The following is a 17077-nucleotide window of genomic DNA, read 5'->3' as shown; positions in this document are numbered from 1 at the left end:
TTTTACTAAAATTCAATTCATGAATGCTATGTTTAGATAATCTACTATGTATTCAAACAAGAGCATATATCATCAAAACGAATTATGTGACTAAGAAATGCATCTCTTTTCCATAAGAGATGGATTTACCTATCATAGCATGCCTTTGAACTTAAATTCAAAACCTTAGTAACCCATATGAGAAAAATAAGATATTTCCATTTAATAAGTTTGGAGCACCTATTTCATCCCATAAACAATGACCAACATTTTCAAAAAGAAACCAATTGATAATATACATAATTAAAGCATCATATTGGTTTTATAGTTTCAACTCATCAATATTGACATGATTCTTCAAAAGTTCCCAGCATAGTAACTAAACAATTCAAAATGCATAAGCTATAATTTTTTTATACTTTGAGTATAACTAGGGAAGTGTTTCTAACATTCAAATGGGTCATATTTATGGTTAGAGCCTCAGATAACCATTTCCAGAAAATAGGTTGTGAGTGCTCCTTGTTTTCCTTGAGAACTAGCCATTAGCAGCGCATTAAATCTAGCTACTTAAGGCCACTCATCGACGAGTCCATGGACTGGTCGACGAGTCACACACATGCATCCGTCGATGAGTCCCCTGTATTCGTCGACGAGTCCTCTTTTCAATCTCAAGGTGGTCTCAATAAATACTAGTCAACGAATCCCCTGTGTTGGTCGACGAGCCACCTGTTTTCCATTATGAAGAAACTTCAAAAACACTATTTCAAGCTAAGGACAAGTCCCAATGAGATGTGTAAATTCTAATGATATAATGTTATTGTCCAAGTGAGGTTTGAGTGTGTCTCGTTTGGAAAACCAAGTCTAAAGACTCGTTTGATATTTTAAGTATAAAAAATAATCCGGTATGCATGTGTGAACTTAGTTTAGATGAACTTATTTGGTCATCATATTCCCTTATCTATTTTTACTTTTCACCTATGTAAAAATTTAGTCTACGTAAGACCTATTTCCTAATCCTAGGTTCTACAAAAGTACAAAACAAAGAGGATCATATGTTTCTTTTTGGTACCCATTCTTCCTTGTGCCCCAATGGGTTTGTCTTTTTCACTACCCATTCTATCTTTCTTTCTTTGCCTCTAGCTCCTCTAAAGGGTAAAAATATCTTATGTGATCCTTTCTTTTACAATGTAAACAAATTTTATTTTCGTGTGAGGGTCTTGACTTGTTTGCAATATTTTTGCTTATGGAGGCATAACCTTGTGGTTTACAAGAGGATTTCAAATTCTTTTTGGAAACATTACTTCTTTTAACTCCCAAGAATTTTTTGAAGTTTTCATTTCCTCTTGTGACTTTACCATGAACTTTATTTTTATTTTTCAAGAGAATATTTTCTTTTGAAATATTTTTAATTTGATTTTTCAAATTTTGTACTTCTTTTTGAAAAATTTCATGGTCTTTTTGAGCTTTTTCAATAAGCTCCTTATTTTCCCTTTTAAGGGAAACATTTTCATCTTTCAAGGAGGAACAAAGACAAGGTTATTTTCCTTTACATTTTGATAATTTTTCCTCCAAGTTTTCTATCTTAACTTGCTCCTTTTGAGAAATTAAAACAAGCTCCTCATTCTTCCTTTTAAAAGAAATATTTTTTTTTCTATCAAAGAGGATTCCCTGTGTTTTGACAAAGCAAGCTCTTTCTCAAAATTTTTATTCTTTCTTTTTACTAAAACTAATTTATCATACAACTTAGAACAATTTTCAACGACTTCATCATATGAAGGAAGATATTCATCATTATCATCCGAACTAAATTCATCTTCTTGTTCATTAGCCATGAAGCAAGGATGTGCTTCTTTCTCATTTTCATGATCGGTGGCTAAACCATCCATTTCATCCCAAGTAGCACCATTCATGACATTACGATCCCCATTTAGAAAATTTCCTTTATTTTGATTTAGGGGACAATTTATCATATCATGCCTAGAGTTATTGCAATCACAACATTCAACGCATGACTCTTCCTTTTCTTTATGTTGCATTCTTTTACTTAAAAGTTCTCTTGTGAAGAATGCAATATCATTACCCTCATTTATTTCTTGGTGATTAGTACATGGTACATCTAAGACAAGACCATTTTCTATCTTAGGTTTTTCTAGATTTATTTCTTCTTCAATGCTCATAGATGACTCGGGTAAGGATTGGAGAATTTTTTGAATATAATCTTCGAATGAATAAGTTCTACCAAGTGCTTTCAAGTTATTAATGAGGTATGTGAACCGAGTGAACATGGAAGAAATTTCTTCACCATCATTTAATTTAAACATCTCAAATTCTCTAACTAGCATGCATATTTTTGTTTGTTCATTTTGAGATGGGTTTCCATAGATGTTTTCAAGTACATCCCACATTTCTTTCGCAGTTTTACATTCGCAAATAAAACTATGTACAACATCATTTAAACCACAATAATATGCATTGCTTCAAAATTGAGTTCAACTAACCTTTTTTTTACTTGGTGATTGTTCCAATAAAGCCTTTGGAGCATCCTCATTTTTCTTTGTAATTGAGAAGTTTCCTTTGGAGATGATCTCCCACAAACTCAAGTCATATGCTTGAATGAAGACGGTCATTTGATTTTTCCATGTGTGGTAGTTGGAACCGTTGAACATCGGTGGTTGATATACGGATTGTCCATGTGAAAAGGTGCTCATCAAATACTCCATTGATCATTTATGCTCTGGATTTTACTCTGAAAAATACAAGTGCCTCTCTCTTATACCACTTGTTAGACGTCGTAGCCCATGGAGTATATGCGTGTGCCTTACAACGGATATACAATGTAGAGTCAGAGGGCGGGGCTGAATGGCTCTTTTCATGTATTAAAATTTTATCTCTACAAAATAATAGTCTTGGCAAGATGGCAAGCAATTATATCACAATATACAAAATATAATCATGCACAAGACAAAGAGTAAAATAAAGAGTAAGGAGAGAAAAGCTTAACACTGGTTTTTAACGTGGTTCGACACCAAGCCTACGTCTACTCCTTAGCACCAAGTTAAGGATTCCACAATCCACTATAAACGCTCCTTCCCCAGTGGAGCAAGCCTTACAACTCGGGTACACAACCCTACTCTCAAGAACAAATCCCTACACACTCACAAAGAGCTTTTGGCTCATAAAGAACCCTCACCAAAATGGTTCACAAAGAACCTTCCAACAAATGGTTCACAAGGAACCTTACAAGATGATGGAAATACAAAGGATGCTCCACAAATGAGCTGATATAAATTACAAACCAAACCTTACACACTCTCTCAAGGATTGTATCAAACAAAACTAGAGAACAAGAGAGTTTGAGCACTTTTAAATGAATGAACTAAATACAAAGTTCTTAGGTTTTGTAATCAAAGAGATTTTTCACTAAATGCTTGTATAAATCACAAAAACCATGTTAATACAAGTCTTATAGCTTATATTTATAGCCCAAGAGCCAAATGAGCCATTAACTACCTGTTGGGGGAAAGAAAAGATATTTTATTTGGTAAACTAGTCGTTTTCCGCCCGTTCGAGCAGTTCTGCTCGTTAGACTAGTCGACTAGTGCACTGCACTCGTCAACTAATGTTAACTAGTGACTCGTAGACAAATTCCCTGTTCTCGTTGATGAGTGCCTTGAATCAGAAAAAGTCATCAACATGAAAGTTGTGAGATTTTTTCTTAAATTTCCAGGGACACCAAGATCGTTCTCTTTGGACTTTTCTAGCAAAAGTTATGCCCCAAACACCGAAATATACTCAGGAAATTTGATTGGTGCATAACATAGGTTTTAAATCCAACCAAAAAGCCTTTTAATCACTTGAAAAGTTCTTGGACAAAAGTACATGAAAAATATTAAGTCTAATAAAGTTTAATACTTGTTCAAATGAGTTTCCCTTTGAATATAAGATATCTTGTTAATAAAAATAACATTTAAAAAACTATTTTGATATCTTATATACTTAGTATGTCCTTTATAAAAAGTATACTTGACTTTCTTGAGTGCTTAAGACACAAAGCTCGTTTTGACACAACCAGGACTAAGTATAAAAATATTCATAAAACTAGAATGTTAAAAACTTATCCAACACAACTGGGACTAAGTATAAAAATGCTCTTAAAACTAGGATGTTAAAAACTTGTTCCTAAAATCCTATTTACTCATGTATCCTAGTATGCATTCATTTGCTAAACTCTTGCTCAAAAATCATGTAAGAAACAAAGCCGCAAGAGTTACAAAATAGACTACCTCAAACACTCCCCAAATACATATAAGATTACATTTGAGCTTCCTTTGGTCATGCTTGGGTTCTTTCGAGTACGTGTCCATTTGATCTTCCTACTCGACGTCAACTCGATCCTATCTTTGCCTTTGATCCAATACTTCATGTATGAGTACCTGTATTAAACATGATCTGCAAGGATAGGAAATACTAGGAACCACAAATCGGTTAATATCATCAAAACATATAAACCATGATTATGTAGCCCCCAAGGCTAACAATCTCCCCCTTTTTGATGATGTCTAACCTATTACTATTTTACTTAATCTTTGCATTCATATTTATAAATACCATAACTAAATATACAAAGATAAGATAACCAAGAACCACTAATGGGTTGTTATCATCAAAACAAGATAATTAAGCTCTCGTAGTCTCTAAGGCTAACATCTTCAATGACCTCATTTACACTTTCAGGCTCCTCTTGTCATAAGAATGCAAAGTGACTAACCAAATTTCTATGTGATGAACGTGTGGCAACTCCATGAGATAGTTGATCATTTAATAATTTTAAGATAATTATCCTATTTTTCCAAAAATTTATGAATATTCGTGTTTTATTATTGCAAAATAATTTTTGAAAATTAAAGCTAAAATTTAAAATGTACGTGGTTCGTGCGTGAGAGAAACTGAGCCATGCATGCCATTAGAGCCATGTACATGACCGTATGCACGCATTTGTTTGAAGTCGTGTGTGTGTGTAAAATTGAAGAGACTGGTACATGCATGTGTGAGCTTGAGCTCGTGAAGAGGCCTTTGCATATGAAGAAGCTAGACTCAGGTCGTGTACACTTCAAGAACCAAGGTCGTCCATGCAAATCCATGAGTTGGGTTTCAATTTGAAGAGTCATGCGGGCTTGACAAGACTGTGCCATGCAAATGAAGTCATGCCATTCACGTGTGCAATGAGCTGGCCGTTTGGAGGGTCTCGGGCAGCATGGAGAGAAGCCCGTGGGCATGCATGCATGCGTGAAGGCCGTGAGCTGGGCTTATTTAAATTGGAGAAAATGTGAGGTAGCTGGGCTTTGAATTGAAAAGTGAAATGGGCTTCATGTATAGAGATGTGACTACATGCATGGGGTGGGAGCCGGGTGTTGGAATGAAAGATGCGGCTTGGGGATTGCTTTTTGGTGAGAAGTCATGCAAAGGCAAAGGGTTTTAATAGGAATATATAAAAAAGCAAAGGTTGTAGGGTTTGAGGAGGTTTTTTTTTTTTACTTTTCTTTGGTGTGTCGTATGCAGCATTGAAAAGAGAGCAGCTTTTGGAAGAAGAGGGCAGCGTGCTTTTGCAGGGGTGCTCGGGCAGCAGCTTGGGGAACCAAGCTCTCTCTCATTTGACCATTCGTCTCTCTCTCACTCTCTCTCTCTCTCTCTCTTTCTCTCTCTCTCTCTCTCTCTCTCTCAGAGGAGGAGGAGGAGGAGGTTTTTTTACTTTTCTTTGTTGTGTTGTATGTAGCATTGAAAAGAGAGCAGCTTTTGGAATAAGAGGGCAGCGTGCTTTTGCGGGGGTGCTCGGGCAGCAGCTTGGGGAACCAAGCTGTAGAGACCCAAAACTTGTATAAGCTGGATTTGTCGTCGAAGGGTCAAGTTCGTCGACGAAGTCTTTCAAAGCCTTGTCGACGAAATTCAGAGCCTCGTCGACGAGCAAATATCGAGCGGGTCAAAGAAATATCTGGAACTTGACCTCGGCGACGAAGGGATGGCCTTGTCGATGAGTTTTGTGGCTGATTTGTCGACGAAGACGCCGCCTCGTCGATGAATTGGACTTGGTCAAAGACCCTATAAATATCTAATTTGAGTTGCTTAAGGGCTAAGTTTCTCCCAAAAGCTCTCTCTCTCTCTACCAATGAAATTTCTCTCTCTCTCTCTCTCTAGGATTCTTCACCGTTCGTCATTCGTTTCGGAAAACAGAGGGTACTGCGTAGATCAGAAAAGGAAACCCTACCATTCTAGCATATCAGATTGTCATTTCGGAGATTTTTGGGTTTTCCCAAAAATCGAGGTAAGGATATGATCTTAGTTTTGATTGGATATTTGGATAGTAGTAGAAAATATAGAAAGGTTATGTTCTGTGGTTTTAGGTTTTCAGGATTTCGGGTTGTCAGTTTGGATCATTTTCGTATGAAGTTTCGTTTCGAGTGTAAGGTAAGGGGAATTTGATTACAACAACATTTTTGGAAAAACCAAACCGCTAAAAAACTAGTTTATGTTATTATGTATGATTTAACTGTTTATTTGCTAAATTCTACCGAGTAGAAGTGCCGGTTTTACGATTTTATGATTTTTGGTAAAAACGAGGATTTCGGCGTATGATCTCCAAACTTTACAACAATCATTTATTTGTGTTTATACTATAGTAGGAGATGCTCAAATCCTTTACTTATTCATTTAAATGATGTTTACTGAATTTCTATTATTTAGCGGGCTTTGGATTAAATTTGTGTGATATAGGTTGAAATGGAAATGTATGAATTTTCTATACTATTGATATAGATATAGGAACGAAGTTCCAATTTGTTATACTGAGAATGTGAAAAACAAAGGCTGGTGATACATCGAGCTGAATCAGTAAACAAAGAGGGGTAAACTGAGTGGAAAGGCACCAGTTTGAACCCAACGTGATTATCTGAATTTGTGAAAAATACTGGAATTGCACAGGTTACTATTTTACTATAGATTGTATATATGATACTGGAACCACAGCTTGTGACCAAAAAAGGTTGAAAGAAACTTCAGTCAAAAGGAATTGAAAAATACTGCAGTTCGAGGGTTGAAATAAACTCCTAGGGCTAGGTACCGATGCTGGCAGTGCAACCATACATGTGTAAAATCAGTATGGATATATTAGATGGTCGACCTGCGAGGAGTTAGTAAGCTATTGGTAAAAATAAACCAAGGGGCGGTCGGATCATAAAAGATGTTCGGCTTTGTTTGCACGAACAGGACACTTTCAGAGGCAATCAGTGCACAACCCGTGCCACGGGGTAAATAGGAAAATTGTCATACCAAGATGGAGGTGTTCTAATAATCATATGCATAATTTAAATACTTTATGTGCAAATAAATGTTATATGATACAGTATTATAAACAAATGTTTCAAATGCATGAGTTCTTATGAAAATGTGCATATATGCAGTCACACACTGTTGTAACTTTTTCTTCCTCACTGAGAGGTGTCTCACCTTATTATACAACTCATTTTTTAGGTCAATCAGGACGTCGGCCCTAGTAGAAGAAGGGGCTAGGGAGATTATTTTTGGTTAGCTTACGTAAGCATTTGAATCTTGTAATAAATCTAGATGAAAGTCCTTTTTGGAGGGTTGTAATAACAAGAATCTATTCTATGTCTGGTTTTATGTAATTGTGGATGTATTAATAAAATCTGGTATAAGTCTAGTAGAAATCCCAACGAATGTTTATGTTTTTCCGCAACATTTACATTATTATTATGTATGAGTTACACCCGTATGTCCCTGTTTAGGGCGGGTTGTCTATGTATCTGGAACAGGTACAGGTATTATGTATGAGTGAGTGACACCTGGGTCCGTATAAAGGGCCGGGTCATTACACAAGCTCTCTCTCTCTCTCTCTCTCTCTCTCTCTCTCTCTCTCTCTCTCTCTCTCTCTACTTTTTAATACTTGTTTAATTTATTGTTAATATTAGTTTCAGTTTTGTTTTATTTAAAGTCTTTCTTTGGAATTTAAATATTTATTTGGTTATATTTATTTTTAAGTTCGGTTTACTTGAAATCTTTGTTATTATTGTGTTTTAGTTTATTATTTTCCATTTAAGTTGTTAAGGTGTTGAGTTGGTTTAGTCTTGTTAATCCGTTATTGAAGTTTAGGTTAATTTATTTTTGTTTGAAACTAGTGTTGGATTGAGTTTAATTTTTGTTTTAGTTATTGATCGGGTTAAGTTTAATTTTTGAGTTGGTATTTAATTGAGGATTTCATGGTTGAATGCTTACGTTGAGTAATGAAGTTTTCATCTTTGGGCTTTTATCCCTGTCTGAATGTTTAACATAGGATTGTTTTCCGCATTTAAGTTGAGTAATATAGTTTATGCTTTGCTTCAATTTAATATCGTCACAAATTCTCAAAAACCCCAGAAACCGAATCTAAACTGTGTTTAGTAAAAAATTATTTTCTTATTTTCTTTTGGTTTTATACAAAGTTTGGAATTAATTTGCATTCCCTGAGGAGACGATATGGCCTTTGGGTTAAATATTGCATGACAGAACTCCTATACTTAGGATAGCCTTTACGCTGCTCGTTTTTTAAAGTGAGTCATAGAGGTTTTGGCACCTACAGAAATTAAAGGTTCAACTCTCCACTCCTCCTCCTCTGATGAGTTTATTTTTCAGACATATGAATTTTTACTTAATGAGAGGACTAACCCTGCTAATGAAAATTTCCTTGAAGCTTTGGATTGTTTGGCAGATTTTCTTCACTACTTGAGGTACAAGTTGCAGGTGCTAGATGGCAGCCCCAGCTTGAGACTTAACCACCACTGGACATACTTAAATCTTCTGAGGAGGAAGTTCCCCAGCTGGAATTGAAACCACTCCCTAAAGATGTAAAATATGTCTTTCTTGGTCCTAAAGAAGGCAGCTTCCTTATGGTAATCTCCTCAAAGATAAATCAGAAAGAGGGAGCCCAATTATTGGAAGTCTTAAGAAAGCATTAAGGCACACAGTAGCCGACATCAAGGGTATTGATGCTGCTATTTGTGCACAAAAAATCCACCTTGAGGATGATTCTAGACCAGTTTGAGATGCTCAACGTAGGTTCAACCCTACCATGAAAGAAGTTGTCAAAAAGGATGTGCTCAAGCTGTTCGCAGTGGGTATCATTTACTTTATCTCAGATAGTAAGTGGGTAAGTTCAACTCATGTAGTGCAAAAAAAATCTAGTTTTATGGTTGTCAAAAATGAGGAAAATGAATTAATCTCAACTAGGATGGTCAATGGCTGGAGGATGTGTATTGATTATAGGAAACTTAATTCAGCCAGTAGAAAAGATCATTTCCTTTTGCCATTTTTAGACTAGATTTTAGAACGTGTGGCTAGTAATGCATTCTATTATTTTTTGGACGGGTTTTCTGGGTATTACCAAAATGTTGTAGCACCTGAGGACCAAAAGAAGACCACCTTCACGTGTCCTTGTGGCACCTTTGCCTTCACCATAATGCCTTTTGGTTTGTTTAATGCTTCAGCTACTTTTCAGAGATGCATAATGAGCATTTTTTCTGATATGATTGAAGATATTTGTGAAATATTCATGGATGATTTCTCCATTTTTGGAAAAACTTTTGAGAATTGTTTACATAATCTGGCTAGTGTTTTGCAAAGATGTGAAGAAAAAAAATCATTTGCTTAATTTGGAGAAATGCCAGTTTATGGTCACTCATGTCACTGTTTTAGGCCATATAGTTTCTTCTGAAGGTATAAAGGCCAACAAGACAAAAATTGAACTAATATCTAAACTCCCTATCCCTAGGACCGTTAAAGATATTCATTTTGTTCTTGGCCATGCTGGCTTTTATAGGCGATTTATTAAGGGGTTTAGTTCTATTGCAAAAACTTTGTGCACTCTTTTACAAAATAGTGTTGAATTTGTTTGGACCAATAACTGCCAAAGGGCTTTTGATACCCTTAAGGAATCGCTTACCACCGCCCCCATTTTGCAACCCCCATGGTGGGACCTTTCTTTTGAAATTATAACTGATGCAAGTGACTATGCTTTAGGGGTTGTTTTGGGCCAACGTGTGAATAACATGCCTTCTATGATTTACTATGCTAGTAGGACCTTAAATGATGCCCGGAAAAATTACACCACTAGTGAAAAAGAATTGCTTGCTAGGTTTTCACACTTGATAAATTTCAGGCTTACATTCTTGGTTCTACTGTTGTTATTTTCACTAACCATTCTACCTTAAAGTATTTGTTGGCTAAGAAAGATGTAAAACCATGCTTAATTCGTTGGATCTTGCTACTTCAAGAGTTTAACACCACCATCAAGGACAAGAAAGGAGTTGAGAATGTGGTGGCTAACCACCACTCCATATTGCCACCATCCTCCTCTATAAACGTCAGCCCTCCTCTTGATGATAGTTTCCTGGATAAGCAGCTATTTATGCTACAAAAAGCTCCTTGGTTTACTGTCATAGTCAACTACTTGGTGACTGAACAAATGCCTTCTGACTAGTCCACCCAAGATAGGCATCGATTTCTCCCTGAGGTATGGCATTTCTACTTTGATGATCCATACCTTTTCAAATATTGTTCAAATCAATTTATTTGAAGGTGCATTCCTGATGATGAGTTTTCTTCTATGTTGAGATTTTGTCATATGGGTGCATGTGGTAATCATTTTTCAACTAAAAAAATAGTAGCTAAAATTTTGCAAAGCAAGTGGTACTGGCCTTCCATGTTCAAAGATACTTACAATTTTTGTAAGGCATGTGAGGCGTGTTGATAGTTATGGTGCAACCCCAAGAGGGGGGTGAATTGGGTATTTAAAAATTTGTTGCCTAGGTCTATTGATTTTAACAACAATGTAATTTAGCCTAGGATTAGTCTATGCAATCATCAAACACACATACACGTGCAGTAAATGTAAGTTGCGGAAATGTAAAGAACAGGCACGATATGTTATCGGGGTTCGGCCAATTGTGCCTTCGTCCCCGCCTTGGCCACACCAGCACAAGGATTACCACTAAAATGCTCTCTTAAAGAAGCGACACCTATACAACCAGGTCAATTCAAGGGGTTGACCTGAACCGACACGCCTTAACAGGATGGCGCACCTAACTTTCCTAACCGAATCTAAGCCAATCTGAGACTAATTTACAGGGCTAGTCTCCCTCTTAAAGCCCGAGCCTGGAATACAACTAATGTGTATAAAAATGTTTGTACACGGAAATGCACTTCAACACAAGCAGATGTGCACCAATATAGCTAAGTCAATAATGCAAGCACGAATGAAATGTAAATATGCTCAGTGCTTTAATGTGTGTTAAACACTTAATCAAGTATATATTTTCAATCCAGATCTAGAGTGTATATCTAAGTAAGATTTGAAACACAATATTTGAGTATCACAGTATCAGATCAGGGTTTCAAATATGCTAAGCAAGATAAATCAAACAAACTCAATAGGATATTTCAATGTATAAAGCACAATGGAGTTGTTTGAAAGACTAGCTTTTTGAGAAAAGATTTTGCACACAAAATCTAGGTTTAGGTAACTTGCAACAATAATGCAAGAACCAAAAACCCTTAAAGTCTTTCCACACTAGATTTATCAAATGAAATCGATGGAAGAACTTTAGGCTATACTCTCAAGTAAAATCAATTAATCAATATATCAAGAGAGAGTATTAGCTAGAGAAGTTTAAGCATAATAGCCTTAAAGAAATACTCACAATGGTTAGAGAAAGAGAATGAGGAGTATGTGAGTGGTTTCAAGAAATATTTGGCTAATATAGGGTTTTTAGGGTTTTGAGAGTTGAGAGAATTTTTACCCTAATCAAGTTTGCTAATCCTTGCTAATTAAGACAAATGAACTGGTATATATAGGCAAGGAGGATTTTTTGACTGTTGGAGGCACAATGGGTATAATTAGAATTGTTTAAAACATCATTAAGAAAATTAACCTAGTTTACCCCATTTAAAAATCAGTAAAAATTATTTTAACCCGCAAGGTTCAAGGGCCAGGCCTGAGGTTTGGGTGCCCGAACAGACACAGTTAAATATTCAACTTTAAAAGGTTTGGGTGCCCGAGTTGAGGACCAGTTGGCTAAACCAAAGTCAGTAGCCAAATGTCCGAGGTTCGGGTGCCCGAGGCTGAGTTTGGTTAACCGAACCAGTCAATTCGGTCGCTCAAGTCTCTATTTGAACGTAAACAGACGGTCGCCCGAGTAGTTGAAAAGCACTCTGAGGAGCACTCGGGTGCCGGAAGATACATTCAAAAGAGGCTTGGTCGCTCGAAGTTAAGTCAACATGTTGACTTGTTTAGTTGCTCGAGCCGCTTTACACGGCATAGGTTTAGTCGCCCAAACCCTCTCAACCTTTCCAATTTTCAGTCCAATTTTAGCCAATTGTAATTCCCTTGATATGAAGATGATAATGGGGACTTATTAGTGCATTTGTTTAAAGACCTAAGGTCTTTCTATCCTATCGTAGAAATCCGGTGTCGGTCAACCGAAAGGTCTGTGTAGGTACCCAAAGTCCAACTATGGTCGTTTTGAGCATACTTACCTACCATGCATGATGCAAATTATTACAAGCTATACGTGTGCATAGTTCATAATAAATTACATCCCAGAATGAAGAAATAATCAAATGAATACAAAATACAACACATAAATCTTCATTCTTCGGCACGAACACCTCACACCATCATGATATGTCTTTCAATCCTAAAGCGCGCATAAGGTGAACCTATATGCACTTCTCAGTACAATCATCAGTACCAAGAGTATTTGTCATAATCAAAACTGGGTGTAACCAATGAGGTCAACACGTGTCAAAAAGTAGGATCCATTAGTAAAAGAGACATGATGCCCCTTTCCCTTATTCTTACCTTAGAAATTTTTTATTGTTGGTGAATTGACTTCATAAGGCCTTTCCCAACCTCCTTTGGAAACACCTTTATTTTACTGACTATGGATTATGTCTCAAAATGGGTTGAGGTTGTCGCTTGCAAAACAAATTACCACCTCGTTGTGCTCAAAATTTTACACTCTCTATTTGCTTGTTTTGGCATGCCTAAGGTTATCATTAATGATAGGGGTACTCATTTTTGCAACAAAACATTTTCTTCACCTATGAAGAAATATGGCATCACATAGAGTTTCCACCTCCTATCATTCCCAAAACAATGGGCAAACTAAATTGGCAAACCAAAAGATAAAAACCATTTTGGAGAAAGCTATCAATGCTAATAGGAAAGACTAGTCAATTAAGCTTCTCGATGCTTTATTGGCTTATAGGACAGCTTTCAAAACTAATTTAAGGATGTCTCCTCATAGATTAGTTTATGGAAAAACTTGTCATTTACCTGTTGACATTCAACACCGAGCTCTTTGGGCTGTAAAACATGTTAACATGTCACTTAATGAAGCCTCAGGGTTGAGAAAGTTGCAGATAAATGAATTGGATGAAGCTCGTCGAGATGCATATGACAATGCCCAACTGGTGAAGGAGCGCATGAATATTTTGCATGACAAAAAGATCCACCCCAAGCATTTCACGCTTGGCCATGAAGTTCTTCTTTACAACTCTCATTTACATATTTTTCCTAGTAAATTGAAATCTTGTTGGACTAATCCCTATATTATAACTAAATTCATTCTCATGGAGTAGTGGAAATTCAGAATCCGAAGAGTGGTACAGCCTTCACGGTGAATGGTTAGCGTCTTAAACCCTTTATTTCCACTTATGACCCAGGCGATGAAACTCTGTTTATCCAGACACCTTGTCATGACTATTGAGTGCTATTTTCTTTGTTTTTATTTTATTTTATTTTTTATTGTTTGCTTTTAGTTTATTTTCTTTTTTTAATTCCTTACTTTGCTTTTCTTTACATTGATTTTCTTCTTTGTTAGCACTGAGGACATTGCTCTGCTTAGTTGGGGGGAGAGAATTTGTATGTTGCAATTGTATGTTGTCGTGTTATAAAGCTTTAATGTGATGTTTGCATGCTTTAGACATATGTTGGTCTACTTTGGGGAAGTGCTGGTATGGAGCTCAAAGCATACTAAATTCCTTATTATTGAATTTTACATGTTGGAATTTTTTTCATTTTTTGAGGACATGGAACATGTAGAATGTAGTGCTTCAATTGTCAAAAATTCGGGCATTATAGAAGTGAGTGTTGGTTCCTGCAATAGAATAACAGGACTGATTATCGACCAAAATAGCTGAAAATTATGGGAAAAAAAAATCAGAGACTATTTTAGTGGCATGTTTAGGGACTAAGCATGATCACACTGATCATTGGTACCTTGATACAGGCTGCAGTAATCACATGTACGGTGAGAAGGAAATTTGTTCAGACTTGGATGAGTCGTTTCGTTCTAAGGTGAAATTTGGAAACAACTCTATAGTGCCAGTTACTGGTAAAGGAAAATTTTCTATTATTTTGAAAGATGGATTGCACAATTTTATTTCTGATGTGTTTTATGTCTTGAGCCTATGTAAAAATTTATTAAGGACAATTGTCAGAAAAAGGACATGACATGCAGATTCATAATCAAGCTTACACTATTAATAATGACCAGAAAGGAGTTGTGATTGCAAAGGTAAATATGGCTCCTAACCGCTTATTTCCTTTGAAAATTAATTATGGATGTGCTCCCTGCTACAGTTTTGTGACTATTGAGGATGACTATTATGGCACATGCATTTTGGGCATGTGAATGTTGGAAGCCTAGGATTTTTATTTTTTTTTTGCAAGAATATGGTTTTTGGGTTATCAAAGATTGATCTTCTTAAGAGGGTGTGTGAGGCATATGTTACTGGGAATAAATTCAGATGACCTTTTCTCAAAGGAAAATCACGGAGGGCAAGGCGACAGTTGGAATTGATTCATTCAAATTAATGTGGTCCAAATGAAGAAGCATCAAAAGGTAATAACAAGAATTTTATTACTTTCATTGATGATTTTAGTTAGAAAACCTGGGTTTATTTTTTAAAGCAAATATCTAAAGCTTGTGATTTTTTTTTTTAATTCTTTTAAAACTTATGTTGATAAGCATACGGAAAACAAAATAAAAATTTTAAGAACTGATAGAGGCCGAGAATATATAATTTTTTATGATTTTTTAAAAATCTTGGAATTAAGCAGTAGCTAACTGCTAGATACACTCCCCAGTAGAATTATGTGGCATATAGGAAAAATATGACTATTATGGATCTGGTTCGAAGCATGTTAAGATCTAAAGTTTTGCCTAAAATTTTTTGGGGAGAAGTTGTTTCTTGTGTTCTTTATATTTTGAACTGGAGTGCAACAAGAAGTGTTTATGGAAAGACCTGGCTTGTAGGAAGCCTAAAGTGGATACAAACCAAATATTCATCATTTTATAAGTATTTGGTTGTGTGGCCTATGCACATGTTCCAAATGCTATTCGAAAGAAGTTGGATGATAGAGGTGAAAAATGTACTTTTTTCGATTATACTACAGCGACGAAAGGTTACAAGTTGTACAATCTTGAGACAGGGAAGAAAGTTGTGAGTCGGGACGTCATTTTGATGAGCTAGCTACATGGGATTGGTCTCGAAAGAAGGCGGAACCACCAATACTTACTATTCATGAGGAACTAGTAGATCAGTCTGAACAGCCTCTTATCAATTCATCTTCATCAATTATCCTCCCATACATGCAGAGTCATCTCAGCGACCTTAGAGACAACGCGTTCTGCCAGCGCGCTTACAGGATTATTTTGTTAATGATGATATTAATTTATTGGATGAAGATATTTTTAATTTTGCCTTAATTGCATATTGTGACCCTATTTCATATGGTGAGGTGTCCTAGGAGGATTACTAGATTCAAGCAACGGATGAAGAACTTCATGCAATTAAGAAAAATTAGACTTGGGAACTTACCACACTTCCCAAAGAAATAAAACCCAATGGAGTCAAGTGGGGTTTTAAGACAAAGTACAAGCTGAATGGTGAGGTGGATCGCTACAAGGCGAGATTGGTAGCGAAGGGATATAAGCATAAACCAGGTATTGATTATTTTGAGGTTTTCGTGTCTGTTGCTCGACTTGACACTGTTCGCATGATTATTTCATTAGCTGCACAAAATTCATGGAAATTTTTTCAAATAGATGTTAAATTTGCTTTTTTAAATGGTTATTTGGAGGAAGAGATTTATGTTGATCAGCCCTAAAGGTTATGTTAAAAAGGTGAAGAAAATAAGGTTTATAAATTGAAAATAGCACTATACGTGTTAAAGCAAGTAGAGCTTGGTATACTCTGATTGATTCCTTCTTCTTCTTCTTTTTCTCATGGATTTCAAAGGTTCCACATGAACACACTTTATATGTGAAAATTAATTCCCAAATTGGTGTGATCATAGTGTGTTTATATGTGGATGATTTGATTTTTACTAGAAACTATTCTGAGTTAATTTCAAGTTTTAGGGAGATTGTGATAAAATATTTTGAAATGATTGATAAGAGTTTAATGTCTTATTTTTTGGGCATTGAAGTTACTCAGACAGATGATGAGATATTTATTTCTCAAAAAAATATGCTAGTGATATTTTAAAAAAAAAAAAAATCAAAATGGATAATTGCAAGCTAATATTGACTCCAATTGAAGAAAAATTAAAGTTAAAAAAAATTGGGAGTGGTAACTGTGTGAATAGTATATATTTTAAGCAGATTATTGGCAGTCTAAGATATTTAACTACAACTAGACCAGACATTGAATTGGTGTTGGCATGATTAGCAAGTTTATGGAGTTTCCTTATTGGTCTCACTTGCAAGCAGTAAAGCATATCCTTCATTGCATTAAAGGTACGCAGTTTGATGATATTTTTTATTCCCAAACTGATAGTTTAAATCTTGTTGGATACACAAACAGTGACTAGGCTGGAGGTACAGGAATACGAAAAAGTACTTCAGGCTATGTGTTCTATTTTGGTTTTGGAATTTTTTATTGGTTATCTAAAAAGCAACATGTGGTTGCTTTATCTACTATAAAGATAGAATATATTTTAGCGGCGAGAACTACAACACATGCACTTTGATTAAGATGGATGCTT

This window comes from Malania oleifera, chromosome 13 (genome assembly GCF_029873635.1).
Source record: "Malania oleifera isolate guangnan ecotype guangnan chromosome 13, ASM2987363v1, whole genome shotgun sequence".
Taxonomy (NCBI): domain Eukaryota; kingdom Viridiplantae; phylum Streptophyta; class Magnoliopsida; order Santalales; family Ximeniaceae; genus Malania; species Malania oleifera.
The sequence above is the reverse complement of the archived record's forward strand: the minus strand, read 5'-3'. Positions refer to the sequence as shown.